This window comes from Castor canadensis, chromosome 12, assembly GCF_047511655.1.
Source record: "Castor canadensis chromosome 12, mCasCan1.hap1v2, whole genome shotgun sequence".
NCBI classification, from domain to species: domain Eukaryota; kingdom Metazoa; phylum Chordata; class Mammalia; order Rodentia; family Castoridae; genus Castor; species Castor canadensis.
The window spans coordinates 77,780,787-77,793,904 of record NC_133397.1 but is presented as its reverse complement, the minus strand read 5'-3'; the positions used below and the strand labels follow the sequence as shown (position 1 = coordinate 77,793,904).

General features: G+C 35.5%; 1 non-coding gene, 1 pseudogene and 1 gene segment (V, D, J or C); 2 read left to right on the top strand and 1 right to left on the bottom strand.

Moving 5' to 3' along the window:
- Positions 1 to 13,118, top strand: part of LOC109699244 (immunoglobulin kappa variable 4-1-like) — a 935,238-nt gene that overhangs the window by 248,021 nt on the left and 674,099 nt on the right.
- Positions 13 to 3,387, bottom strand: LOC141414985 (52 kDa repressor of the inhibitor of the protein kinase pseudogene; annotated as a pseudogene).
- Positions 5,588 to 5,694, top strand: LOC141415222 (U6 spliceosomal RNA). The gene has a single exon (XR_012440228.1). It is a non-coding gene; the product is annotated as a U6 spliceosomal RNA (small nuclear RNA).

Here is a 13,118-nt window from a genome sequence, read left to right as displayed (position 1 = left end):
TATATTAAATAATCATAAAACAACGGCTTGCAGTAGGTCCACTAAAATTTCAAAAGCATCATGTTTACCTGTCTACTGACAATGGCAAATTCCCTTAATTTCTTTACCTCATTCTTTGCTGTTCTGAAAATGAACATAAATTACATTGTCAAGTTGCAGAGATCGATGAAAAACAATACTTATTCAATTGTTCTGAATGTAAACAATATCCCATCACAGGGACTGATTTTATCAAGTATATGTTTAAGGCACAGGAAGAGCACAGTGATAGATAGCTTGAGGATATTTCGCTAAATGTCTAGAAGCAATAACTTTCATTTTGGAAGAAAATCCACTGACACAATATAAGCCTGCCATGATAATACTGTATATTTAGTCTTCATTTTAGTGATTGCAGTGTGAAATTTTATAGTCCAAATTTCTCCATTAACTTCATAAGGCAAGAAAACTTATTCCTCTCAGGTTACAAGATTCATCAAGAAACCTCACCAACATGGGTAGGTCCTTTCCCTTGCAATGTTCACCATCATTGATAATAGAAAACAAATATTCATCTCTCACTTCTCTGAGGGTTTATTCCTCAATGCAACTGTCACAGATCTTGTGCATCTGTTTCTGCTGTACTTTGGAACAGAAAAATGTGTTAATTGCCATGCTCTCAAAGCACTTTTTCAGGTCCTCTTCACCAGATTGTATATAATGTTCCAGGAGTGAATGTTACTAAGGGCCCTCTGGGATTTCATTAGCCTCATGCCTATCTGGAGGTATGTTTTATTTTCCTATCAGAATCAAAATTTCAGTAAAGACTTTAGGTATGTCTTTTCCTTCATGGGTAAGGGCAAAACATCTTCCTACTGTCACCTCCTCTGTACTGGAATTCTAAGCATTGCTGCTTTTTTTTTCTTTATGTTTTTCTCCAGTTCTGAAGTTTTGTCATTTTTTTCTGTTTCAGTGTCCTTACATCATCTTCACTCAATACTTTTTTTTTGTTTTCTCTGACTACAATGTGGGTTGTTCAAATGACTGGTTAGATCAAATATTGTTGGTTTTCTGCAAAATATAGATGGTTCTACAGATCATGGATGTCTTAATTTTGTTTGTGACATAGTTGATAATGTTTATTTAGCTAAATAGATATGTTATTTTCTAAGTGTTCTCTCCTACAATTTTTTCCCCACTTCAGACATTTGGCTGGATCACAGGGGAACCTGAAGGCTAGGTCTTACTGCATGATTCTGCAGTGCAATAAGTTCAGCATCATTGCTTGCCTTCCAGCAGAGTTCACTTCTTCCTGCCTCTCAGACAGTCCACTGGCTCATTAGAAGGGGCCAGTCTGGTCAGGGTTCAGCAGGGTTCTAAGGATTTGTGTGTTCTATTTATATTTTCTTTATGTTTATGTGAATGTTCTAATTCATCTACCTTGCCTTTAGGCTCTAATATTATCTCTTCAACTTGCTACAGTTCATTAGTGAGGCTTTCAACTGAGTTTTTTATTTGGCTTATTGAGGATTTAAATTTGATTTGTTTGGTTTCCATATCTTTATTGAGTTACATTTTCATATCCTTCATTGTCTTCTTATTTCACTCATTCTTTTTATTCTCTTTGAGTTAATTTAGGCACTTATTTGTGGGGAGTGACTTTTTTTAGTTCATTTTAGTTCACCTCTTGGAGTGAAGAGTAAGGGTGAGTGGAGAGATCTTTGCTGGTATCTCCACATTTAAATGATGGATTTCAACAATAATCATATATAGATAGATAGATATGATTATACATATAATTATATATATATGATTATATATATATATTATGCATTTTTGGTAAAGCATTTGTGTTAATTATGCACATAGTTTCTTATTTAATAACACCTAAGACTTATAGATGTCCTGAGGTGACAATGTGTAGTAAAAAGTATAGCTGCTGAATTAGCCAAATTGTACATATCTATTGTAATCAACAGAAAAATTGATCTTGGACATATAATTGTAATGTTTCCTCTAGGCAATGTGAGTTAAGACTTGTTCATTAGGTTGGCAGCAGAGAGGCACATGGAACCTCATGGAGAATCATCAATATATATGCTTCTTTGGCTATATTATAGAGATATATTAGTTCAATGGGAACTTTCTTGCTAATATTTTAATAATATATTTCTGATGATGATATCTCTTAGAAATAATGCTTAGAAAACTCTGTTGCTTTTTGTCTCATTTTAAGTTGAGCATTAAGTGAATATAGTATTTTAATTGTAACTCTGACAACAGTTCTATCTAGAGACCTGTTGCCATTTTGTCTTCAGTGAAATTGTATCCCCAAAGAAGGTAGGATTAGAATGGTTTCCTAAAAGTTTGAATTGGTGTAATGTATTCTTGGTTATCAAAATATTCATGTAGCTTTGGAACTTTGAATTGGTGAATAGTCACAATGTATGCAAAAGTACAACACATACCACATGATCTCACTCACCTAAAATGGATCATTTGTTTACACATGAAGGATCAAGAAGTATATGTCCAAATGAACAGCTTGTCTCCACGGATGACTTTGTCTCTTTGCTTCTTGTGTGTTTACTACTTGCAATGCATATGTTAACTTAAATGACTTAAAAGTCTGAAGAAAAGTATTAGAGTACAGGATATGTTCAATAATCCTATAATTTGGTCTAGGTTTTTAAGGAGCCTGTGACTCTTTCTGTGAATTTTATTTATTTTTCCATTTTATTTGTTATTTTTCTTATCTTATTTTGTTGTACTGGGGACACATTGTGACATTAACAAAAGTGCTTACAATATAATTTATTTATATTCACGTCTCCAACATTTTCCTTTAACCCATCCTCTCATTCTTAGAATAATTTCAATATCTCATTTTTCCATTTTTATACCTAAATACATAATATTCCCACCATATTTATCATTCTACACCCTTTCTTTATATCCTTCATCCTCCTACTGCCTCTTTCTGTGAATTTTTCAGAATTTGTCAGTATTTTCCCCTTTGGTAAGATAAGATGTGTAGGGTAGACTAGATTTGGTATTTCTACTCCCTCATGTGGAAGACTAGAGGGTACTGGAGTGGAATATTTTCCTTTCCTCAGGTCAGGAGGCTGTGATAAAACCCTGAAGTAAACAGTAGAATTCTCTGCCATATTTCAAAATCACTACTTTTCATCTCCCCTGACAAATTATGGAGCCATATTCTCTGAGATCTCTGTTGAGATCCTGGAGTAAAAATCGTAAGATTGTGGGGTTCCACCGTAACTGGTTTATCTAGAGTTTTAACTCAGGCATTCAACAATAAGCCTATACTATCCCCCATTTTTCTGTGTCACAATCTTTACCAGAGCCTACTTTCTTGCTCCTTGAACAATCTTCATCATTCTTGTACATGTAAACCTCACCTGCTCATCCTGGTTGATCAGACCTGCACATATCACATATGGACAGACATACATGGGAATCACTGGAGCCACCATGTGTAAACTTCCCATTATTCTTTACCATCTCCCTCTGCCCTAACCAGGCATCCAGAGTATTGGCATCCTAAGGACCTCAGCATGACACCTCATTTTGAAAAGAAGAACAAAGGAATCCTGGATTTGAGCTTTTGTGTTAGAATTGCAAGGGAAATTTCTCCCTAGGAGCAATATTTAAGTTAATTGGTGTGTGCAGTGATATGGGAAGAGCAAAGGGGAGGGTGGAGACCTCTTATGTGAAACAGGTGATAAAAAATGCCTTGTATAATTAAAGGAAAACTAATAGAGATAAAGTCCATGGTTTCTGTAGCAATGGGCAGAAGAACCCTACATTGAAAGTGGATTAGACATGGTCTACATTGCTCTACTATCATAAAACAATATCAGAGATCTAACAATATGGAGGTGTGGTGTTGGTTCATCTCTGGGAAAGGAACAGACACTCTATTTGGCTCCCTCTTAGCTAATGAAGATACAGAAACACTCTCATCTCACAAGTATACTTATCTTCAGCTACCTACTATTAGTAGCATAGACTTGAACTAGGTCAAGAAATTCTGGTATCTGCTTAGGTGAACTAAGAATGTTGGAAACAAATATTTTGAGTAGTATTTTCTTGGACCTGGTGAATTAAACTCCATGATATCTAACAACAACAAAAAAAACCCTTGACAGTTAGAATAAAAGAATGCCATTTTCAGCTGTAGAGCTAATGCCATGGTTAAGGCATGAAGAAAGGGTGGAAAATTATACCTGTAGTAGTGAATATGAAATTCCTGGTAACTAGTTATTATAAACTGGTGGATATCTTTTCACAAATTTCTTTCTATCATCTATCATTCTATCTATCTATCTATCTATCTATCTATCTATCTATCTATCTAATCTATCTCTATCATCTGTTATCTGTAAGATTAACACAAAGACTTTATTTTTTATTATTATTGTACTGGGGGTACATTGTGATATTTATAAAAGTTATTACAATATATCATAGTCATCATTCTCTTTTATCTCTGTCCTCATTCTTGAAATAGTTTCAACAGGTCTAATTTTTCCATTTACATACATATGTACACAAAATTTGCACCATATTCAACCTTGTACAACCATTCTCCACCCCCTTCCCCTCCCACTGGTACCAGCCCACCAGACAGGACCTGTTCTCTCCTCCTGTTCTCCACTTTTGTTGAAAAGTTACATTTTTGTTGGATTATGATAGCATTACTTTGGTTTCCTTTTGACATTTTCATGTCATGTATATGTATCATAACCCAATTGTTTCATCTCTTCTAATTTTCTTCTTTCTACATTCCCCTTCTTTTGGTGATTTCAACAGGTTTAAAACTTCTATATTCATTCTTTATAGGAAGTATATCAACTTTATGCACCTTCTTAACTTCTTTTACCCTCCCTCTCTTGTGTGTGACTTTCCCTTAGCATGACATGTTTTTCACAATATTGCTTGTATTTGTTTTTGGTTTGTATTCCACATATGAAAGAAAATATGCATCCTTGGCTTTTTGTACCTGTCTAACTTCACTTATGATGATGTTCTTTAGTTCCAGCCATTCACCTGCAAATTACAAAATTTCATTCTTCTTTATGGTTGAATAAAATTCCATTGATATAAATACCAAATTTTCTTAATCTATTGATCAGTAGTGTAGCATCTTGGCAGTTTCCATAGCTTTACTACTGTGAATAGTGCTGCAATAAACATGGGTGTGAAGGTGCCTTTATTGTAATCCGACTTACCTTCCTTTGATTATATCCCTGGGAGTGGTATTGCTGGATCGTATGGTAATTCTATTCTTAGTTTTTTTTGTTTGTTTGTTTGTTTTTTGAGGAGCCTCTGTACTGTTTTCCATAATGATTGTACTAATTTACATTCTCTCCAGCAGAATGAAGTTTCCTTTTCCCCCATATCCATGCCAATATTTGTTGTTGTGCTCTTGCTGACAGCAATTCTAACAGGAGTGAGGTGAAATCTTAAAATGGTTTGGATTTGCATATAAAAACATTTCTCATTTTTTGACTGACATCTTTTTTATGGCTGTGATGAGGGTATACTGTGGCATTTACAAATGTTCTTACAATATACCAAATACATCATACTTGTATCACTAGCACATATGCTAAAATTGGAATGATACAGGTAAAATTAACATGGCCCTGGTGCAAGCAAGGCAGGTAAATTTGTGAAACATACCATATTTAAAAAATGTCTGAGAAAATTTCTTAAAAGAAGAGTTACCTTGAGAACTTCATAAGATGAACAAGGCATAATTTTGCCATTTTAAAATCATCATAGAAAAATCATTCCCATATCTACTCTTTTATTTCATTGGTATTGAAAAGTCATGGTCATGAGTTTAGAGTTTGAACGTAGATTCTATATGTTAGAATAACAAGATAGATTCTGTTCTTTCAATATCATAGTATAATTTGAATCTATGACTAATCTTCTCCCAGGCCTTCATCCAAGATGGTCACTGAGGAAAAGGTGTTGGGACAGAGCTGGGAAGAGACATTAATTTTATCTTCCTGTTTTCAAAACTCTGAAAGAAATCTGTCTTGTTTTCAGCCAGCATATTTGTCATCCTGTTTTTACAATACATCGTAGAAACTTGATTTGTGGGAAAGTGAGTAGCTAAGGATTCTTTCATGTGTTTTGTATTTACTCATATTCATACTTTATTCAGATTTCCTTATTTTTTAATTAATGTCTTTTTTATGTTTCATGATCTCACCCAGGATACTTTATTATATAGTCATCATAGTTCTTTAGGTTTCTTTTGGCTTTGACATTTTATTAAAATTTTCTTCTCTTTGATAACTACTAAGAACTGAATTGTATTAATGTGATGAAGGACTAATGCCCAATGTGATGGTATTTGGAGGTGTGTCCTTTGGGAAATAATGAGGTTTCATTGAGGTCATCAGGATGAAGTCCTCATGATGCAATTGATGCCCTCTTAACGAGCAATCCACCCTGCCTCCACTGTCCTCCATGAGAAGACAAAGCAAGAAGCTGAGTATGTATACTCAGGGAGTGCCTTTACCAGGGCTTAGTCATGCTGGCTCCAACTCATGTTATCTTTTATTACAAAAACAAGAGTTTGTAGAATCTATTTTATTCTCCACCCATGTAATGTGAATGAGCAGTAGTTCATAAAATGAAAGAAAGAAAATTGACCTCATTGGAGGAGTCATGAAGTAAAATTGTAAAGTTTAACAAAGGTCAAGGGCATATCACAACTCACTAGAAACTGATTTAGACACATTTGCTCAGCTCTCATATTCTTGGCCTTGGAAATTGGGAATGTCTTTAAACCACATACTGTTTGGATCTCCCATGTTATGGTATCCTAGCATATTGACTGTGCTGTCAATATGCAATTGACTAATGATGATTTATGTTTTCTTAGTTTCCTTTATTTTGCACATAATACCAAGTTTATAATTTATTTTTCAAGTATGCTCTCATAAATTATGGAAACTAAAATCTGGGTAGCATCTTTGGTCTTTGTTATTTCTATTGCTTTTTATTCATACTCAAATTATCTTTTTGTTTTTAGATGCCAAAGAGCTCTGATTTAGTGATCTATTGACTCTTAAAAATTATATGTAAGACAAAAACACCTGCACACACATGTTTATTGCAGCATTATTCACAATAGCTAAGCTATGGAAAATGCCAATATGCCCCACTACTAATGAATGGATTAAAAAATATGGTATTTATATACAATGGAATTTTATTCAACCATGAAGAAGAGTGAAATTTTGTTGTTTCAGATAAATGGATGGAACTGGAGAACATCATCTTGAGTGAAGTTAGTCATGTTCAGAAAACCAAAGACCTCATGTTTTCATTCTTATGTGGAATATAGTTTTAATACAAATACAGGCAATACAAAATACACATATAAATATGTACAGAACATGTATGTAAAAGTGGGGCTGGTAGAGAAGACCAAGGAAAAGGAAAAGAAGGAAAGAAAGTTAACAAATAACAATGAAATACATCTTATCTGAGTAGTAACAGACACAAGTTAGCACACTGAAACCTGTTAACACAGGATGGGGGAATGGGTGAGGAAGTTTAGCAGAGGGGTATTACATTGACTGATGCACAGTGCATGCACAGGTATAATACCATAGCAGAAACACCACTGAACAGCAACAGACACCTAAACAACAAAGGACAAAACTGAAAAACAGTTCATGTTAAGGGGAGGACACTAACAATAGGGGGAGGGCCAATGGAAGAAGTAAAGAAGGTGAATATGGTTGATGTACTTTCTATACAAGCATAGATATGGAATTTTTAAACCTTTTGATATTAGCAGAAGAAGAGAACTAAGGGAGACAGGAGAAAAATGGAGGGAATAAACCAGTTCGGTATACAATACATATATACATGGAAATGTCATAAGAAAAGTCTCTGTATAAATATCTTAAATAAATCAAAATGTCTTTTTTCAAAAGCAGAAGACAGGAAAGCAAAACAGGTCCTGTCTGAGGATTGGTACCAGTGGGAGGATATAGGGAAAGGGTTTAGGTGGGTGAATACGGCGGAAATATGTACACATGTATGAAAGTGGAAAAATGAGATGAGTTGAAACTTTTCCAAGAATGGGGGGAGGGAAGATAAAGGAGAATGATGGAAGGGGTAAATTTAACTAAGATATATTGTAAGCACTTTTGTAGATGTCAAGATGTATGCCCAGTACAACAATAATATGATGATAAAAATGAATAAAAAATTAAGTAAAGAAAAATTATAAGGTTTCTCGAGGAGTTAGGATGTTCAGGCTCTTCCCCGAATAGGATTTCTCATGGTCACCTTATTAGTAAAGCTAAACCAGTTTCAAGATTGCTGCATTCTAGACATGTGTTTCCAGGGTAAAAATGCTTGGCAGTGTTGATTTGCAGCCGTTACTTACCAAAGTAATCTTATTTCTTTTTTTTTCTCTTTTTTTTCCATTTCCCAATTAATGGAAAGCTTTTTGGTTACTCTATCTATGGAATGGATAGATTCTGGTTTCTCTTTGCTTCACAGTTACTTTGAGATTAGACCCTCTTTTACCAGAGGCTTTAATTATAATTACAGGATTCCTTCCAGAGTGAATTCTAGGCCTGTCTTTGCCCATGCATATCATGGAAACAGAAGCGCAAATGTTTGCAGTGTTCTTCAATGGCTTCAGAATAAGAGGGACTTTGGAATTTTGACATTTTTTGGTCATAGATAAAAAAATTTATTCAAAGTTGTCATTTTGTTTTTCTCCTTTCACTTCTTTTCTTGACCCCTTTCCTCTCTCTACCTCCCTCCATCTCTTTTCTCTTCTCTTTGTTCCTTTCTGCTTCTGTCCTCTTCTTTTCCTTTTGTTTGTTTTTTGCTTTTGTTTTGCTGTTTTTCTATCATGGTTTATTATTTCACCAAGACTGATGATGCAAGGTCCCTAATCTATCATTTCTGTAAAGCTCAACACATTTGGACAACTTTATTTATTTAAACTAAAGTTACAACCCCCCACACCTTCTTTTGGTTTTTGTTTTTGAGCAGTGTCCCACTATGTATCCCAGGGTGGCCTCAACTAAGCTTAGCTTTAGTTTCCTCCCTCAGCTTCTTAAAGTCCTTCTTTAGATCAACTAGTGGTTTGTGATTTGGAGCTTTTAAGTTGACCTGAGGGTTCTAAGTTGACTTCTATGTCTTTTCTAGTGGCACAATTGCCCACTCTTTGATGATATTTTTGGCTCTTGATTTACATCAGTTACTTTCACAACCCACTACCAAGGCAGTTTGCTTCCTTATTTTCTGATTGCTTTGCATAACCCCTCCAGGCCAAGTCAAACTGCTCACAATTTATAAACATGGCCTTTGCACTGAGAACAGAGCTGCATCAGTCAGGAAGGGGCAGCAAGATGGTGTCACAGACCCAGGTCCTCATGTCCCTGTTGCTCTGGGTCTCTGGTGAGAAATTTATTCAGTGCTTTAATTTCTTCAGAGTAACAGCTATATAAAGTTGAAAAAATGATTTTAAGATACAGTGGGAAATGATTGTTTTCAATATGGACCAAATATTGTGCTGTCTTACAGTACCATTAGAAAGTGCATTTAAATGACATGTTTCTGTGTGTGTATGATCATTGTACATTCTTGATTGCAGGTGCCTGTGGGGACATTGTGATGACCCAGTCTCCAGGCTTCCTGGCTGTGTCATCAGGAGAAACGGTCACCATCAACTGCAAGTCCAGTCAGAATATTTACAATGGTATAGCCTGGTACCAGCAGAAACCAGGTCAGGCTCCTAAACTGCTTATCTACGCAGCCTCTAGCAGGCCATCTGAAGTCCCTGACCGCTTCACTGGCAGTGGGTCTGGGATAGATTTCACTCTCACCATCGGCAACCTCCAGGCTGAAGATGTGGCAGATTACTACTGTCAGCAGGGTTATAACTGTCCTCCCACAGTGCTTCAGCCTGAATCAAAAACGCCTCCCAAGGTTATGGGTCAGTGATACTTGCAGCACCAGTTACTTCCTCCTCACATGATCCTGACCTTGCATCATTTTGTCTGAGAGTTTGCATCTGCTGATGTATTCCTTGGAGGGCTTGCAGCATCTAGGAGAAAATTCAGGAATTGACCTTTATCTGTATACCTTTTTATGGGAGATTATTGAATCTTTTCACCTTTATTTTAAACCTATAATCACTCCTCACCTCTATCTTTCTCAGTATTAAACCCCTGACCCTTGTTCCAAAAATTGGACATTGAAGTTCTTATTTCCCTATTGGTTTTTCCTTCCACACACCCTGTTTTCCATTTATGCCCTTCTAGTCTGTTTTACACAAAATGCTTTCCTGCTCTAACTACCCCTTTCCTTCCCTTTTCTCTTCCTATTTCTTTCTGTAATACTCTTTCTCTCATAGGCAATCTTTGAATTCTTTAATTCAATCAGTATAGAAATATGTGACTGAATTTCCCCTTAGATTTTCCCATCATTTATCAATTTTCTCCTGAGTTCCTACTTGGGCACCTGAGTCTAATTTGTGATTGACATTGTTGTCTTTTGTCCACTATAACTGGAGTTATAGTATGCAATTATCATGGCCATGTCAGTGCTATGGGACATACTCCAGCCATCCTAGTATTATGTTTTTAATTGTTTATAGATTTATTCATATGTTTATGCATTGTTTGGGCCATCTCTCCCCCCTGCCCCTTGCCCCTTCCCTGGTCTCCCCCTCGCTTTCAGGCAGAACCTTGTCTGTCCTTTTTTCCAATTTTATTGAAGAGAAAATATAAGAGATAATAAGAAAGACATAGCATTATTGCTACCTTGAGATAAAGATAACTATACAGAGAGATTCCTAGCATTGCTTCCAAGCACTTGTGTATTACAGCCACATTGGTTCATTTCTACCAGACCTCTTCACTACTTCCTGGTCACCTTCCCATAGTGACCTCTGGCAATTTAAGATTACTTTATTCACTCTTCTACAGTGGGAACAACAATATCAAGTTTTAGATTTCCTTCTCTTTCCCTCTTCCTCCTGGGTGTGTTCTCCCCTTAGTGTGTGAACCGTGTCCAATAATATGACCTCATTTGTTTTAGGTCTACAATCTGCACATGAGAGAGAACATATGAGTTTTGGCCTTCTGAACCTGGCTAACTTCGCTTAAGATGATGTTCTCCAGTTCCATCCATTTACTTGTGAATGACAAAATTTCATTCTTCTTCATGGCTGAGTAAAACTCCATTGTGTGTAAATACCACATTTTCTTAATCCATTCATCAGTAGTGGGACATCTTGGCTATTTCCATAACTTGGCTATTGTGAACAGTGCTTCAATAAACAAGGGTGTGCAGGTGCCTTTGTAATAACCTGAGCCACATTCTTTTGGGTATATCTCTAGGAGTGGTATTGCTGGATTACATGGCAGATCTATGTTTAGTTTTTTTTTTTTTTTATGAAGCCTTCATATTGTTTTCCAGAGGGATCCTTTTTCCCTGAATCCTTGCCAACATTTGTTGGCAAGGTAAGCCTCAGTAAATATTAAAAAAATAGAAAGAATCCCCTGTGTTCTATCTGATCACAATACATTAAAACTAGAACTCAATTTTTAAAAAGCAGAAAATAAGCAAACAATTGGAAGCTGAATATCATATTGCTCAATGATCAGTGGGTCATATAAGAAATAAAAGAGGAAATTAAAAGTTGGATTAAAAATTGGATACCCAATTCCTGGTCCCAACAAAACAATGATAAATGACACTAAGGAACCCAGTGACGCACACAAAAGCACCCTCAAAGAAGAAATCTTGCAAGAAATCAATGAGAAATTATTGGAGAAGATACAAGACATGATTACCCAAAATGTACAGATGCACTTAAGAAATTTCAAGACACTAAAAGTAAAGAACATGAGAAGACACAGAAACAAGTAAATGAACTCAGAGGAGCCCTAAAAAATACTAAAGTGAAACAGAGGATGCTATAAAAAGAGAGATAAGTGAATTAAAGATGAAAATTAAAAAATATTAAAGGGAAGGTGACCAAAGGTATGGAAAAACCTCAGAAAAAAGAATCAAACAGAAACACAAAACACAGTAGAAGTCCACTATAGCAGACTAGAACATATGGAAGAAAGAATCTCAAAATTTGAAGATAAAATAGAAATTAAAGAAAAAAATTGAAGAAATGTTAGTCAAACAACTCAACAGCTGTGAAAGGAATGTGCAAGAACTCACTGACTCAATCAAAAGACCAAACCTGCGATACTGAATAAGGAGAAGAGGTCCAAGCAAAAGGGATTCATAATGTAGTCAATAAAAAAATTTTAAAAATTTCTCAAATTTCCAGATTATTTTGCCCATTCAGGTACAGGAAACCTCCAGGACACTAAACACAATTTACCAAAATAGAACCTTCTCACAGCATATTATCATTAAAAAGACAAGCACAGAGAATAGAGAAAGAATACTGAAGACTGTAAGAGAGAAAAAATAAATAACATATAAAGGTAAAGCCATCAAAATCACAGCAGATTTCTCAATGGAAACCTCAAAAGCAAGAAGGGCAAGGAGTAAGGTATTTCAGGCAGTGAATGAAAATAACTTCAACCCTAGGATACTCTATCCAGAAAAACCTATCATTTTTTCAAAATAGATGGAGCAATAAAAATCTTCCACAATAGACAGAGCTAAAACCATATATGACAACCAAGCAACCACAACAAAAGATTCTCCAAGGAATTCTGACCACAGAGGACTAAAGCAAACAAAACCTCAAGAGTACAGGAAGTACCAAAACACAGGAGAAGAAAAGACAAGTGATCACAGAGCAGAACTGATTCAGCTGCACACAAACAAACCCTTAAACAACAAAAACAATGAAATGGCAGGAATCATCAAATACCTATCAATATTAACACTGAATGTCAATGGACTCAACTTTCTCACCAAAATACACCATTTGGCAAACATGATTTAAAAAAAGAAGATCTAACAAATTGTTGTTTACAGGAGATCTACCTCATTGAAAGAAACAAACACTGGCTTAGGGTAAAAGGCTTGAAGAAGATCTACTAAGGCAATGCCCCCCACCAAAAAAAACAAGCACGAGTAGCAATACT